Raw genomic sequence first — 13,927 nt, forward strand, 5'->3', positions numbered from 1 at the left:
ACATTTTTAATGTGTTCAGATTTTAATAAAACAACATGCCTTCGGTCTACTGGAAAATTCCTTTGATGAAAGGGCAGAATCTGCTGTAACACATAATAACCATTTCAGCATGTAAAATAACAGGCAAACTGAATAATGATCTGATTGATCTAATCTAATCTAATCCTAAAAAATAGTATTTTGTTGTGCATACGTGGATCTGAGACTATGCCCATCAAAATATTACATTTTAAGGGTAAATAAGCTGAATATTTGAATGTCACATTTGTCTCTATATGTGTTGTAATCCACAGCAAAGTATTATCAGTGTTCGCTTACATTTGTGCTTGTGCTTCTATGACTTGTTAAACTGTCCAACCTGTGTGTGTCACTTTCTTAATTAGCCCCAGACGTCGGCATCTGGTGACATTTATCATACACAAGGTTTCATATTCAAATGCCTGTCAGGGTAATCTAAATATCCGATTAAAAAATAAAGGATTTATGAGCCTGGGAAAAGATTTGCCCCAGGAAGTAAAAAGCTAGGCCTATTTGAAAGGGAATCCGTGGGGCTCCACATTTTCAGTGAAAGACCAAGGGGTCTAATCCTCACATCCCCGTGTAATTTATCAAGGTTGGCCATGGCTTTGTGTGGGGAGCTGACACAATAACTCAGGACTTGCTTTCATTTGGAAATTTTGAATCTCTTTTCATTAGGGCAATCTTGTATATTACCTGCTATAATGATTAAAAAAACCCCACCACTAAACCCACATCATTCACAGAGCAAGCCTTTACACACGAGGAAAGTCAATGAATGCACCTCTTAAAAGTCAAAATTGCCTTTGATTAGCCAAAATTACTGTAACCAATTACGTGGCATGAGATCAACTGGGGACAATTTTGTCCTGTGTGATATTCATTTGTAACTGCCAATCATGTTTGTGGAAACAACATGCCACAAAAATTTAATGGCTGTCACTCGACCATGAGTGATAAAAATGGCGGGATATGTCAGGGTGTCTGTTGCCTTTGCATACAGTGTCATTCATTCCTTTGAGGCAGTAAGACAAGTGATATACAAGCTGCTGATCATCGTGTTTTTGTAACTAATACAACAACAATGCAATAAAATGACTTTTCATAGCAAGAATGAGAAGAATAACAGCTAAGATAAATACATAGAAATTATGTCATCCTGCTGATAGGGGCGTCAAACCAGAAAATGCTGCTATGCTGCGTTTTCGAGGGAATGGACAAATGATGAATTTGTCATTTAATTTGGATTTCCTTTTGGCAAGCTCACTTTCCAAACTTATATCACACCACAAGACAAAATCTTGGAATGGAGAGTCGAGTAAGTTGACAGTCAAAGCAGCGACTTGTCCAAAGCTCCTCCAGGGCCCATGAGGTGATGTGGATAACCAATAAGCACCAGCAGGCCCTGGCACGCATAACTGTGCCACATTTGTGAAGGGAGTGATTCCCATTCCAAGGCTCTGGCGCTTTGCCAGGAGGCACTCAGCACCAGCACAAGACACCAGCCAGTGCCAGTCATTATCCCATTGTTTGGAGGCACAGAGCCTGTCCTAATTAGATGCAAAAGAGCAGAGAAACTGTATCTAGTGGCACTGCAAATGAGGACAGAGAAACACGTCATACAGCCTGCTGCTGCAGGTTTGGAGCGCAATGAAACAATGAAGAGCGAGAAAGCACATCAACAGGCAGCGTTTTGTACCAAGAAACTGCAGCTTAGAGCAAAGGTTCAGCACAGGAAAGACCTGCAACACTGATCCTTGCGCCCCAGGTGTCCGGGCATGGGTGAAATGTTATTGTTATGAACTGATCCTGGAGCTGCTCATCCACACGTCTTAGAGCCCCCATTCCAAAAAAGCTGGGACGCTGTGTAACAAATAAAACAGAAGGAGAGAACTCCTTTTTGACATCCATTCAACTGAAAACAGCACAAAGACAAAATATTCAGAGTTTTACCTCATTGACCTCATTGACACATCGACAGGAGCAACAAAAGACGAACACCTGTTTGGAACATTCCACAGGTAAACAGGCTCATTGGTAACAGGTGATAGTATCAGGATTGGGGATGAAAGCGGCATCCTGGAAAGGCTCAGTCGTTCACAAGCAAGGATGAAGCGAGGTTCACCACTTTGTGAGCACATGATTGTTTCAGGATATGACTACATGGGCTCAGGAACAGTTCATAAAGCCATTAACCATTAAAAACAGCTCATTTGCAAATGACTGCATTCTGTTTTTATTTACATTTTACGCAGCGTCCCAACTTTTTCTGAGTCGGAGCTGTGAAAAGAAGAAGACAGCGATAGAACAGCTGTAAATAAAAGCCTCAGCCTGGATTCCTCACAAGACTTCAGGCATCAGAGGAGACATTATTTTATTGTCTTTGCCTCAACTTCGCCTCTTGCCCCTTGACAGCGTATCACAATAGACAGGATGATCACTGATCTAGCATCCATTTCTAAGAGTGCCAGAGTGTTTCTCTGCATACAAAACAAGATAAGCACAGCTTGAAACTGTAACTAGGTTGTGTCTGTCAGTTCTGCTTGCCATTTGGGCCGGTAGCCAAGACTTGGCTCTAGCACTCTATTTAGTCTTAACAGTATTTTTTTGCCACTAAATCTAAGTCGTACAAAGGAATTCTGCATGCACTTGTCACAGCGGGCAGCTGATTAGAGTGTTTCATGGCCTGATTACACGTGCTCAGATTTCCATCTTTACAGAACAGTAAGCATTTAAAATCAGGAAGTGTTATGGTGAGACTGGACTTAGCAGTTCTTAGGAAACACTTAACCATTGTCCATAAAACCCTCTCCCACGGCGTTTGCCATGGTGTGAGTTTCCTATGTTCTTAAATTAATGCTGTCATTTAGCGTATGCAGTAGGTTGAGAGACAGAGAGAAGCTACAGAGAGAGTGCAGGAGAATGTGAGGCAGGGAGAGACTGGGACAGAGGGGACGCTAACATCAGTAGATTAGCAACTTCTAAAGACCAGGGCCCTGGGCTACCAAACTATCACACTCGCGCACACACACACACACGCACACACACGCACGCACACGCCTTTTATACACAGTGATAGGATTTTTTCAAAAATGTAAAACTGAAGGCAACGTCTCATTGCCAATGCACTCACGTCACACAAAATGTTCTGTCAGAAAATGTGAAGGCTGTTGAAAGAGACGCATCTGTGCGTGAGTGTGTTTGTCTGTTTACACCTAATGCCACACTCCCAGGAACATGGACAGTAAGCAAGTGCAACTTTAAAATAAAACTACGTATATGGGAGCCATTAAAGTTACATCATCAGGAGGAATGAGTGGGCTTGGGGCTGAGCGCCTGAGGGATTAATGCATCACTGGCTTTGGTCTTTTTAAGGAATTTGCTTACAATAAGAAAAACTCTGAATAATACCACCCTTATGGTGTTGGAGATCCAAGTATTTTCCTGCAAGAGCCCCTTTTTCCTCAACATGACTAACTCTCACAACAGTCATCTGTTACATTCAGATGCTCAAAACTGTCCAATCTCATTGTCTTTCTACGTTTCTTACAGTTTTATTGTGGCCCTGTCCTGCAGTGAAGATCAGTGCATCTGTTCAACCAACAAGTCCAATCAGTATTAAATATTAGCACTTGGGATGTCTGTACATGTGTCACTGGATAAAACAGCGATGTGCCTTCCAAGGGAAATCACCTGTGACCCTGGTAACACCATGTGTGCAATATTAGAGAGTTCAAGATTCACGTGTTACATATTCCCATCTTACTTGTAATAATTTCCACTTGGAGGCAGCTACTCATCGTGGTAAATCAGACAAGATGCAACAGAGAGGCTGAGTGAATCAAAAGAACTTTCCTCTTAAGCAGCACCAGTGGGATCACTCTGAGCTCTCCAGTTTACATCTGCATTACTAAGTGAAGAGGTATACGTCTTCCATTTAGCAGTCATGGCTTGTGACATACGCCGAGGTAAAATATCACCTCTTTCTAAATCCGCAAGAACACAAAAGGGTGTTTGAATTCAAAACCGGCCGCAGCCCCTGAATATCAAAGTGGCGTCACATCAAATCCAAGTGACTGCAGCTGCACATTTCCATTAGAGCGATAGGAGGAACAGCGTGTTTTCACCAGAGGTCATGTGTTCTTGTGAACAGCTCTTTTCCCTTCTCATTAGATGTAATTACCAGTGACATCTCAAAGACAGCAGGAGAATAACAAAAAAGATAACGTCAATTGAGACAGAGGGTCTGTTCGGGAGGTGGGGGGTGGGTGGGGGGAGACTCGTGTGACCATTAAGAGGGAAGTGTAAAGCTGCACTAATTCTATTAGGTGAAGGGAAGAGTTAGTGAATATAGCTAGTGATCCAAGCTTAACAGGGGTGACAGAAGCAGGAGATCCAGCAGGGCCGACGGGAGGCCGACTGGGTATTGTGACAGCTTTCCTCAGCTGTCTGACACCTGCATAACGCCAAAGAATAACCTGTGCAGCCGGTTGGAAACAGCTTCAGACAAATAAGCCGGTTACTTGACAAAGACTCTTGAGATAAGGCATGCTCAAGCTCCTACATCTGTATTCCAAGTGGGGTGGGGGGCAGGGGCAAATGTAATTGAAAAGTGTTGGGGTGTTGGGGGTCAGCAAATTCAGTATTCTCGGGAATAAAAAAAAAGAAAAAGGTGTTTGTGCTCTGAGTGGCAGTGTGAAGTAGCAATAGCCCAGCTGAGCATAACGATTCATCTGACCAAATAATAGCTTCCAGATCCTGCCCTCCATCAGACGGATGTGAAGAGGGATGGGAGCGTGAAATCATTGCCGCTAACTATGTCAAGGGTAACGCTCTTTAAGAGAGGTTTCTTCTGCGGAGGATTTCTTTATTTGAATTTATTTTAAGCCGCGGTGAAAAAAGGTGACAATTGTTTGCCATAACCGAGATTAGATAGAATTTCCCTCCAGGGTACTCGATTCAGCTGCGTTCACATTTCTGTAAAACTGGAGCAGCAATGAGTGACAGAGCATCATTTTACGAGGTTTGAAAAGTAAAATATTTACTAAAAAAATTAGTTCAAATGAATGAATGAAACAAACATATAAAAAAAGGCAAGCTTCACTACAGTGAACATCAACAAAAGGTCCATCTTGAGTGTTCTGACCTTCATCTCAATTGATTAGATGCTTTGCCGCCGGGAAGGTGATGAGATCAAGGAATGCTCCCACCATGGTAAACCACTTGACAAGCCCACGCACATGAAAGCACGCACACTCAAATGTTTACACGTAAGGTAAGTAGAAATGCACCCTGAAAGAAATGTCAGTCCATAAAAACATGCTGCTTCGACCAGTTCGTGAAGCCCCTCACTCGTTATAACCTATATGGCAAAACTCAATGTGTAACTTCAGTATCACAAGAGTAAATGGATGCATAAATTAAAGTGGTCTTTCTCTCTTTCCATTCTTAAACATTCAGCTTACCCCAGTGCATGTGACTGAGGCTGAATGTGGTGCATATTAAAATCTGAGATTATTATTCATATTCCGTGCATACAGTATGTTTACACTAGACGATCCTCATGTGATGTGAGGCTGTTCTCTCTGTGGAGCGGAAACCTGCCCATCCTATGCTCCACTGGGTCTGGTTTCCAGAATAAGTTTAATTTTCTCCATGCACTTTTCAGATAGTTGGGTTTTAAGCTTTGAACTGAAATCACAAGCTAATAACAGTCATTTCTACGAAGGAGCAACAGGGAGGCTCTCTAACACGAGAGAGTGTAAACCGGTACACATTCAAAAAGAGGGAGACGGAAGCAGCGCATTTTGCCACTTTTCACTGCTGCAATCCAGTAATTTTAGGTTTGCTAGCATTGCTCTGCAGGCTGTGGTCAGAGTTGGTAGTAAAATATATCCTGGATGACCACGATAGTACAGCTGTAAATGAGGGGATGATTGTGAGTGAAAAATAAACAAGTGGCAGCCAGCAGTTTAATGATATGACTGCAAGCCTGGGCAAGTAAAGCAACACTGAGTAAACGGTGGGGGAAAAAAAAGACCATTCAGCAACATTTTTCTCATGCACCACAACTCTCCTGTTGGTTTATAAGTGTATTTGAACTTTAGTACTGTTTTCATGGTGGAGATGAAGAGGCTGTCACAACAGATACATCCTCTCTGTTCACAAAGTCTTAAAGAAACCACCAAAGGCAAGCTGTGATGCTGGTCATATGTTCTTTATATAGCGCTTTTCATCTCTCAAGCATATCTTAATTACCCTACAACTGTTTACAGCGGATTCACCATTATTGAGGAACTAGGTCAACGAAATACACTTAAATTATGTCAGACTTGCATATGCATTTAGTTTGAGAAAAAACTGTGACAGAGACATCTCACTTTCAGACACATCAGTGAAAAGTGGGCATATTTCCAAGAGACAAATTTGGTGTCTCTGATGACTGCTTTACTGACAGAGCAGAAATTACTGTATTTCCATTTCTATGGCGCAATCTCCAGTGTCTAATTTCACCATGGAAGATGTGTGAATCAGTAAACCGAGCTCTGACTGATCGGGTGGGAAGTGAGATCATTACAGAAGGATGCAACCTTGAGTTTCTAACTACCACGAATTCATGCATTAGTTAAAAATGCTTGAGCAGAAAATGTGACATCTCACATTGTTTAGACATCAGTGGTGCTGCACTTGCCATCATTTCAATATAATACATAATTCTGGTGTCAAATGATTACAAGCAAATTCAAAGCTGAGCAAGTAATTCTAAGTAATGTTTTTAAACAATGAAATAATATTGCTTCATACACATGAAAGGTTTTGTTCCACTGAATGCGTAACAGCTGAACACAGTTCACTGCTCTGACCTTCAATCTGACTGCTTTATGTCATTTTGCATACTGTCACATCACAGCACAGCGTGTATGATAGCGGAAAATTAATATTATTCATCTTGTTATATGTTAAATCACCATTTTTTCAAGTATTTATGTAAGTGATTTCTTAAGAAGCTTGAATATTGATTGATTGATAGAATGTGGTTTTATAGCCTGGTAACAAAATTAGGCCTATCTTACACAATATGGCCAAAAAATCAATTTTCCTCATGAGAAATGTGATTTCACCATTTATGTGTCCAAAGCCTGTGTGTGAGCTCTGTATCTGTTATTAAGCATCATTGCAGTGATATGCATATTAACTTCAACCGGCTCTTTTGAGCGCTTCTCAGATGCATCCAATCCTATTAGCAGAAGGATGTCATTGACAAATAGCTTCCTACTTGCTCTGCCCCTCCATTGCATCATATCAGGACAGAGATATGCTTGAATTCAGAGAGCCCTTTGTGCTAAATATGTATGCACTAAACTATCTGTTCCCTATTCATCTATTTATAACAGGTAAATCTCTCAAATAAAGGAAACGCAGGTGTAATGTTTCATTTGCAACACAGAACACCTGCTCACGGTTCACAACTGAATTCTGAGCACAGACCATTTTTTCTTAACAACTTGATAACAACATTATCCTTTTGCCCTTTGAAGTGGTCACACACACACACACACACACACACACACATATATATATATATATATAAAATGCAAGACTTTGATTAGCTCTGTTATTTGAAATACCATTAGGGCATTCAAAGATTACGTACGCCTACTCCATGCAGAAATTGCACTTTGGTAAGTTGTAATCACTCAAAGTGCTTTTGATCATGGTAATGTTACTGTATGTGTTCGGCTCAGAATAATAAGACTGTTTATTCATAAATCACGATGCAAAAATGGATGGTAAAAAGGCACTGAACAGCTGGCACTCTGGGTGGAAATGTGGGACTGGAATAGTCTCAAACTTTTTTTGAGTGAATCTATTTTTATCTGAATATCATTATTCATTTGAAACATTTCAGTGGGCTTTATTTGACTGAATTTATTTAGGGGATTTTTTTGAAGTTCTTGTCAGGTCGGTTATCCGCAATATGTGTTTTTTAGGTCCCATATGTACATAAATAGAAAATGTACCTTCTCATCTCACCGCACATTGTGGAACCTGTCAACCAGCTGAAAGTCAAAATAATCAATGTTGGTTTGTTTTAGCTGTGTTAGCCATGGCTCTACGCATAGCAATGTCTGACGATCAGTTGGCTGGTCCACCACTTTGTTGCAGACTGAAATATCTCGGCATCTATTGGATGGATACCCACATTTCTTGCAGGATAAATAGGATATTATTTATCCTGGAAACTGCAGGATAAATTTCCATTTATCTGGCAAAACACCTTGTAAGATATCTCTACATATACTAGACGGGTTGGCACTAAATTTTGCAGAGACATTCATGTTGTCCAAACAATGTATTTAATGACTTTGATGAGCCCCTTTTCTTTTCCCCTGATGATTGTGCCACCAGCATAAGGTCATTTTTTAATTCATCTAACCAAATGCTTGCTAAACTATTGACACTCCCATCAGTCTCAGCTGCTCTGTTTAGTGCTAAATAGCAAATTTTAGCATGCCAAGATGACGAACATATACCTGTTTACCCTCAACATGCTAGCATTGTCATTGTGAGCATGTTAGCATGCGGATGTTAGCATTTAGCTCAAAGCACAGCAATAAGTGCAGCCTCACTGAGCAGCTTGTGTGGCTGTCATCTCTTAATCTTCTATGTTTTTGATTGAATAGTGACATGTTATCAAACATTTAAATGCTAATTTAGTTAAATGAGCCAGCTGACGTGGGTGTTTTGTGACTAGCGTCCCTTGACGGGTCTGTGAAGTGAAATTGTACAGGGATGTCAAATCATATAGGAGCCCACAAGGGACAAATATACAGTTACCGGGAGAGTTCATCTTTCCTTTGGCTCTTCCCTGAACAGATTGGCTGCCAGATGAAGTCTGTTTGCCAAGAAACACTGCTCTACTGTACAAACTGTAATGTAATCTCTTGGCCTTGGCTCCTGGTTATATGCCCTGATAGGCTTATAAAAGATTAATTATCACATAAAGTCTCCAACATTAGTACAAATCCCCCATGATGCTGTAGGAATCAAATTAGCGAGCACACACACACACACACACACACACACACACACACACACACACAGCATGTAGAAGTCATGCTTTGCATTCAAAATGTTTGTTTTCTGAAATCAAATCATCGATTTCTCACAGTTGCTCCGTTACGTCGCCTGTAACTTGACCACCAACCTCAATGGGTGCAACACACTGCCTGGCTTCAGGAGTCCAATAGACCACCCTCATATTTCAATCAATAATCTGGGTGGGATGCAATTAGCAACTTGGAAGGGTTGTGAGAATCACGTGATAGATCAATCGAGCAGAGAGGCGGCACACTCATTGGGGTGATTCACAGCCCAACAGTTTGTCCCCCGCTCAGCCCGAATCCACGCCGTCTATCTTCTTTATATGAAGCATTCAAGGCTGGAAATATGCATCTGTCAAACGTCCCCCATTACTCCGGCTGCCTGTCACACCTGGGGCAGCTCACAACCAACCAGGAAAAAAAAAAAAAAGACGGAGTATGGCTGTCAGCAGAGAACCCTCAGTGGACTGAAAAGGCAGCCGCTCCCCCCCATTTCTCTGACTCTAATTTCCTCAAAACGTGGATATTTTTCTGGGTCTCTGGCTGAGTGCTGGGTTAATGACAGGGGCTGTGTCAGGCGAGGAGCTGAGGCAGCTTCTTTTTGCTCCAGATACCATGAGCACATTGTTTTATGCCGAGGTATGTTTAAAACCACATGACCAATAAATATACACTGTGATAGCATTACACCTCCGGACTGGCGGCTGTGCGGCTGAAATTGAAGAATGTGTTAACATTGCTCAAGTTGTTTGTCGTGAGAAAGCCCATAGCATGGATTCCTTCTTGGTGCTGTGTGCAGTGTGGGTTGTAGTGGCAAATGACATGAATGCTACAAAACTGCCACACTGTGGCTCTGTGGTTGTGGAATGGGGACGGTATGGCTTAAATGTGTTTCTTACCGATTAAAGTGCGTCTGATGCTTCGGCTCATGCTGTTAATGGCAGCATGTCTGAATGTTCTCTCACCTCAACAGCCAATGTCTTTTCACATCACAAAGCTATTTCTCTCATTTCCCTCCACAGTCCAAGAGAGCGCTGCAAACTATGTCATGAATGAAATATAAGCACACCGCTGTATTACTTATGAGACCTAGCGCAACTTTGCTCAGAGCTATTTTCAGATTTCATTTGAATTCATCAGAGTGATTAATATTCTCATACCACAAACACAGGCGATAGGGCATCAGTCCGTGAGAAAATATTAGCTAAAGATGAACTTCAGAGATTACTTATCAGCAAAGACCACCTTTCAACCAAGCAGTAATGTCTACATCAATCATCATAGTAAAAGTCGTCTTGCAAAGCACCTCCAAGTAATTCTAAGGCAGTGCAAACAGCGGCCAAGCTCAGCGTGAGACATAATTCAAGTGACACTAATGTGCTTCACGGTTGAATTTCAGATGTAACATGGAATTGTTCTATTGTTTATTTAAACTTCAAAAGGCTCAACATTGCTCATGGGCAATCTTAAACTCATTATATGTACATCTCCTAAATTAGAGAGACCAAAGACCAAAGGGCTACTTCAGTCATTTCCGCACATTCATGTATTCAATTCAAAGTTTACAGTTTGAGAGGGAACTTTTTCCACAAATGCTATAAATAACAAAGAATGTAATTAGTATATAACCTCTTCTATGAACTAACCTTTTCCTGTATCACACATCAGTGGACTGAATCTAATCATCCTCTTTCTCGCAGTTTCCTGCACATTAAGAGTTAATGTTCCATGTACACAGATTTACACTTTGTGCCAATTAGTTGGTAGCAGAAAATCCATTCAAATATATGGCCACACACGTCCACACACACACAGAGGGTCTGCGCGTGAGAGCAGCCGTCCTGCACCCCTCGTTCCTGCACCACGCAGACCGACACACTCCCCGGCGGGTTTTTCTTTGCTGTGCATGAAGTCACATCCGAACAGTCCATAAACGTACCAAAGAGACAGTCTCTCAAATCAGCTTCGCTGGATTTAGCCTCAGCTTAGTTCTGGAAGGATGCCAGCTCGTGATCAATAGACAGTCCACTCGTCACCTGCTGATCTTTGAACGAACACCTGAGCTCAAGCTCCCGCAACTCTTAACTCACTTCCTACCTCCAGCTTTGATCAGCGAAAGTCTGTTTGTCTGTCTGTCTTTGTCTGCCACTCTATCTTTCTCGTTGCATCTGCCTCGTTCCCTGTGTCTGTTCCTGTATGTCGATCTTTTTTTTATATATGGATTTTACAGTCCTACTCGCATCTCTCAGGTACACTCTGATGACTGAAGCCTGATTCCAGCAGTTGTCACTGTCAGAGCTTAGCAGCAATAAAAGCACTTAGAAAACCACCTTTGAGTGCCTCATTAATGTATGAAACAACTTAGCTCCCACTGTCCCTCTTAATAGTATCAGATCTCCACTTTAAATTCATCACGGCAAAACAGAGCAAGGAGAAACTAGAAATGCAGAGAAATCAATTTGTGCACATTGGAGAGCGAGCAATGAGGTTGTCTGCTTGCAGCATGATAGCCCCTCAGCGCAAAGTGAATAAATCATAAAAAAAATTAAAAAAATTAAAAAAAAAAGGTCTTACCTGGGCTCTTGGTGAGGCTGCTGCTGTTTGTAACAGATCCTATCTCTGCCTATGGGACAGAGTCAGAGAGAGGGAGAAAGAGGAGAGGAGGAAAGCAAAAGCGAGAGGAGGGGGCGAGGAGAGGGACCACGAGCGTGGAGAAGGAGAGAGAGAGAGAGAAGGCAGAGGGAAGGTGAGAAAGTGTCTGTGGACAATGAGAGAGACACAGACACAGAGAGGAGAGAGCAGTGACAGTGGTGCTCCCGCACAGCGCTGCCTTACACTGAAGGGGATGTGCTGGCAGTGGGAGGTGGTACTTCTCAGTCAAATGACATCTGCCTCACTCTTAAAATCCATTGGCTAAGAGGGATGATTTCCTAATAAGCCGTCCCCGCTGTCTCCAAGTGAACACACCCCCTCCTTCTTTTTTACTGCTCATGCATACGCAGATACATGCACACACACACACACACACATACACGCACGCACTCACATGCACTGATATTCTTTTACTGTGGAGCCTCCAAAGATTGCCTTTGTCATTGCTTTTGTCTTCTCTCTCCTCTTCCTTTTCTCCCCCCCCCAGCACTTTCGCAGCTCTCTCAGGTTCTTCCCGGTACGTGCATCCTCGTTTTTCACAATTGTTGCAGGAAGTGTTTTCATCTTCCAATTCAGAATCGCTTCAGCCTTCAATTGTGGTTTCTTTTAAAGGATATTTCCAGCCTTTTTCAATAGCTTTCAAGAGCTGAAAAACAATGGTTGTCTTTCCATGTTCTTTTCTGCATAATGGAAGGACCTGTACTTGAAAAGTATGTATTTTTCAGCTATTATGGATGGAGCCAGTGTAGTGCTATTTGCACCGTGCATGTGCATATCTGCACACACAAGTTGTGGCCCATTTCAAAGGTTATGTAGGGCCACTGTTCCCACAGTTTACATATATTAGTCAACTGTAACTAACTTTATGAATAGTTTATCGTTTTGAGAACATTATACAACACTCTGTCAAACCACTAGCTAAGTAGTATCAGGTGATACCATGGATGTAGTAGGTTGTAATTAGCACGGCATCAAGCAATATAGGCGAATGAACACAAGTAGTTTGTGTTGTGAATGATTTAATGTCCTTACTTGTGCTGAGTAACTGAAGCCGCATTTGAAACATCCATTCTGAGGATAAGTTGCAGTGCAGGCCGAGGTCAAGCTCATCCAAAAAAGGCTAGACTATGAAAATGTGGAAGCAAGCTTTCATTTCCTGCTGGCACTGTGGATGCAGCACAAGCTGGCCCAGTTTAACAGAACGGCTTTGTAATGTTTCTTTGGAAATGCATCACAAATACAGGAACCGTCAGAAGAGCGAGTGATGAATAAAAGGATGTTTTGTTGCCTATTCATCTTAACTTTTTAAAGTTAGCTAGCTGTACACCGAGCAACAAATAACTTCATCCATTGTGTTAGGTTACCAGCAGCTTTTAAGGTGCTCAATGCATGAGTAGACACGGCGAATCAATCAATACACCTTAAATGTCAATATGACAGCACTGACCATTCCTAAACATCATCTTGAGATTTTATCAATTCTGCCAATTATATTCAGTCAATTAACTTACTAAGGTTCATTTTTAGACTTGTTTCAACAGTCCCAGCGTTTTGAATGTGTGGGAGGTAAAAATTAATGGAATGCTGATTATGAATGCACGACGTAATTAAAGTTTTCAAGGAGTATCACTGGCTAAAATGAACAATTATGCAGTCACTGTTATCGCCTACTCACAAAGCAACTGTTATTGGAAGATCTGGGGAACAAATGTGCTTTAATGCCTTTTCACAAGAAAAAAAACGTGGTGTTTGAGAGCTGAAGCTGAAAAAATGGAGAGAAATTAATTTCTTGAACATGGAAATATACACTTTTTTTGCACTGCATAAGGCTGTAAATAAATATTGTACATAAAGAATCAAATTTTTCATATTGTACTTTCTGTAATTTATTTGCACTTTCAGATTAATTTCCAGGTCATTTTGAGGTGAGTGACTTCAAAGCTGCACCAAAGAAAATGTTTAGGCTAGAGAGGAAATCACTGGGTATAATGTGACAGGACTCAATCATAGTGATGACACCACTGAGAATTATCACCCAACCTTCCTTCAGCTCTACAGAGTGTTTTAGTGTCAGCCGCCTCGTTGTTTTGGTTTTACAGGCCCCAACTTGGCTGTTTTAGTGTTCACTGTCTAGCAAGTAGCCGGTGAACATA

At 41.6% G+C, this 13,927-nt stretch overlaps 1 protein-coding gene across 5 annotated transcripts in view; it reads right to left on the reverse strand.

Annotated features, from left to right (window-relative positions):
* thsd7ba (thrombospondin, type I, domain containing 7Ba) overlaps positions 1-11,960 on the reverse strand; it is a 171,690-nt gene extending 159,730 nt beyond the window's left edge. For 4 of the 5 annotated variants that reach the window (XM_076747322.1, XM_076747320.1, XM_076747321.1 and 1 more), the window contains exon 1: positions 11,697-11,960. The gene's annotated coding sequence lies outside the window, so the exon portion shown is untranslated. Of the gene's footprint in view, positions 1-10,768; positions 10,821-11,696 lie in introns of those variants that run through there. The other variant, XM_076747319.1, reaches the window with a different exon arrangement.
* Positions 11,961-13,927: the final 1,967 nt, after the last annotated feature.

This window comes from Chaetodon auriga, chromosome 13 (genome assembly GCF_051107435.1).
Source record: "Chaetodon auriga isolate fChaAug3 chromosome 13, fChaAug3.hap1, whole genome shotgun sequence".
Classification (NCBI taxonomy): Eukaryota; Metazoa; Chordata; class Actinopteri; order Chaetodontiformes; family Chaetodontidae; genus Chaetodon; species Chaetodon auriga.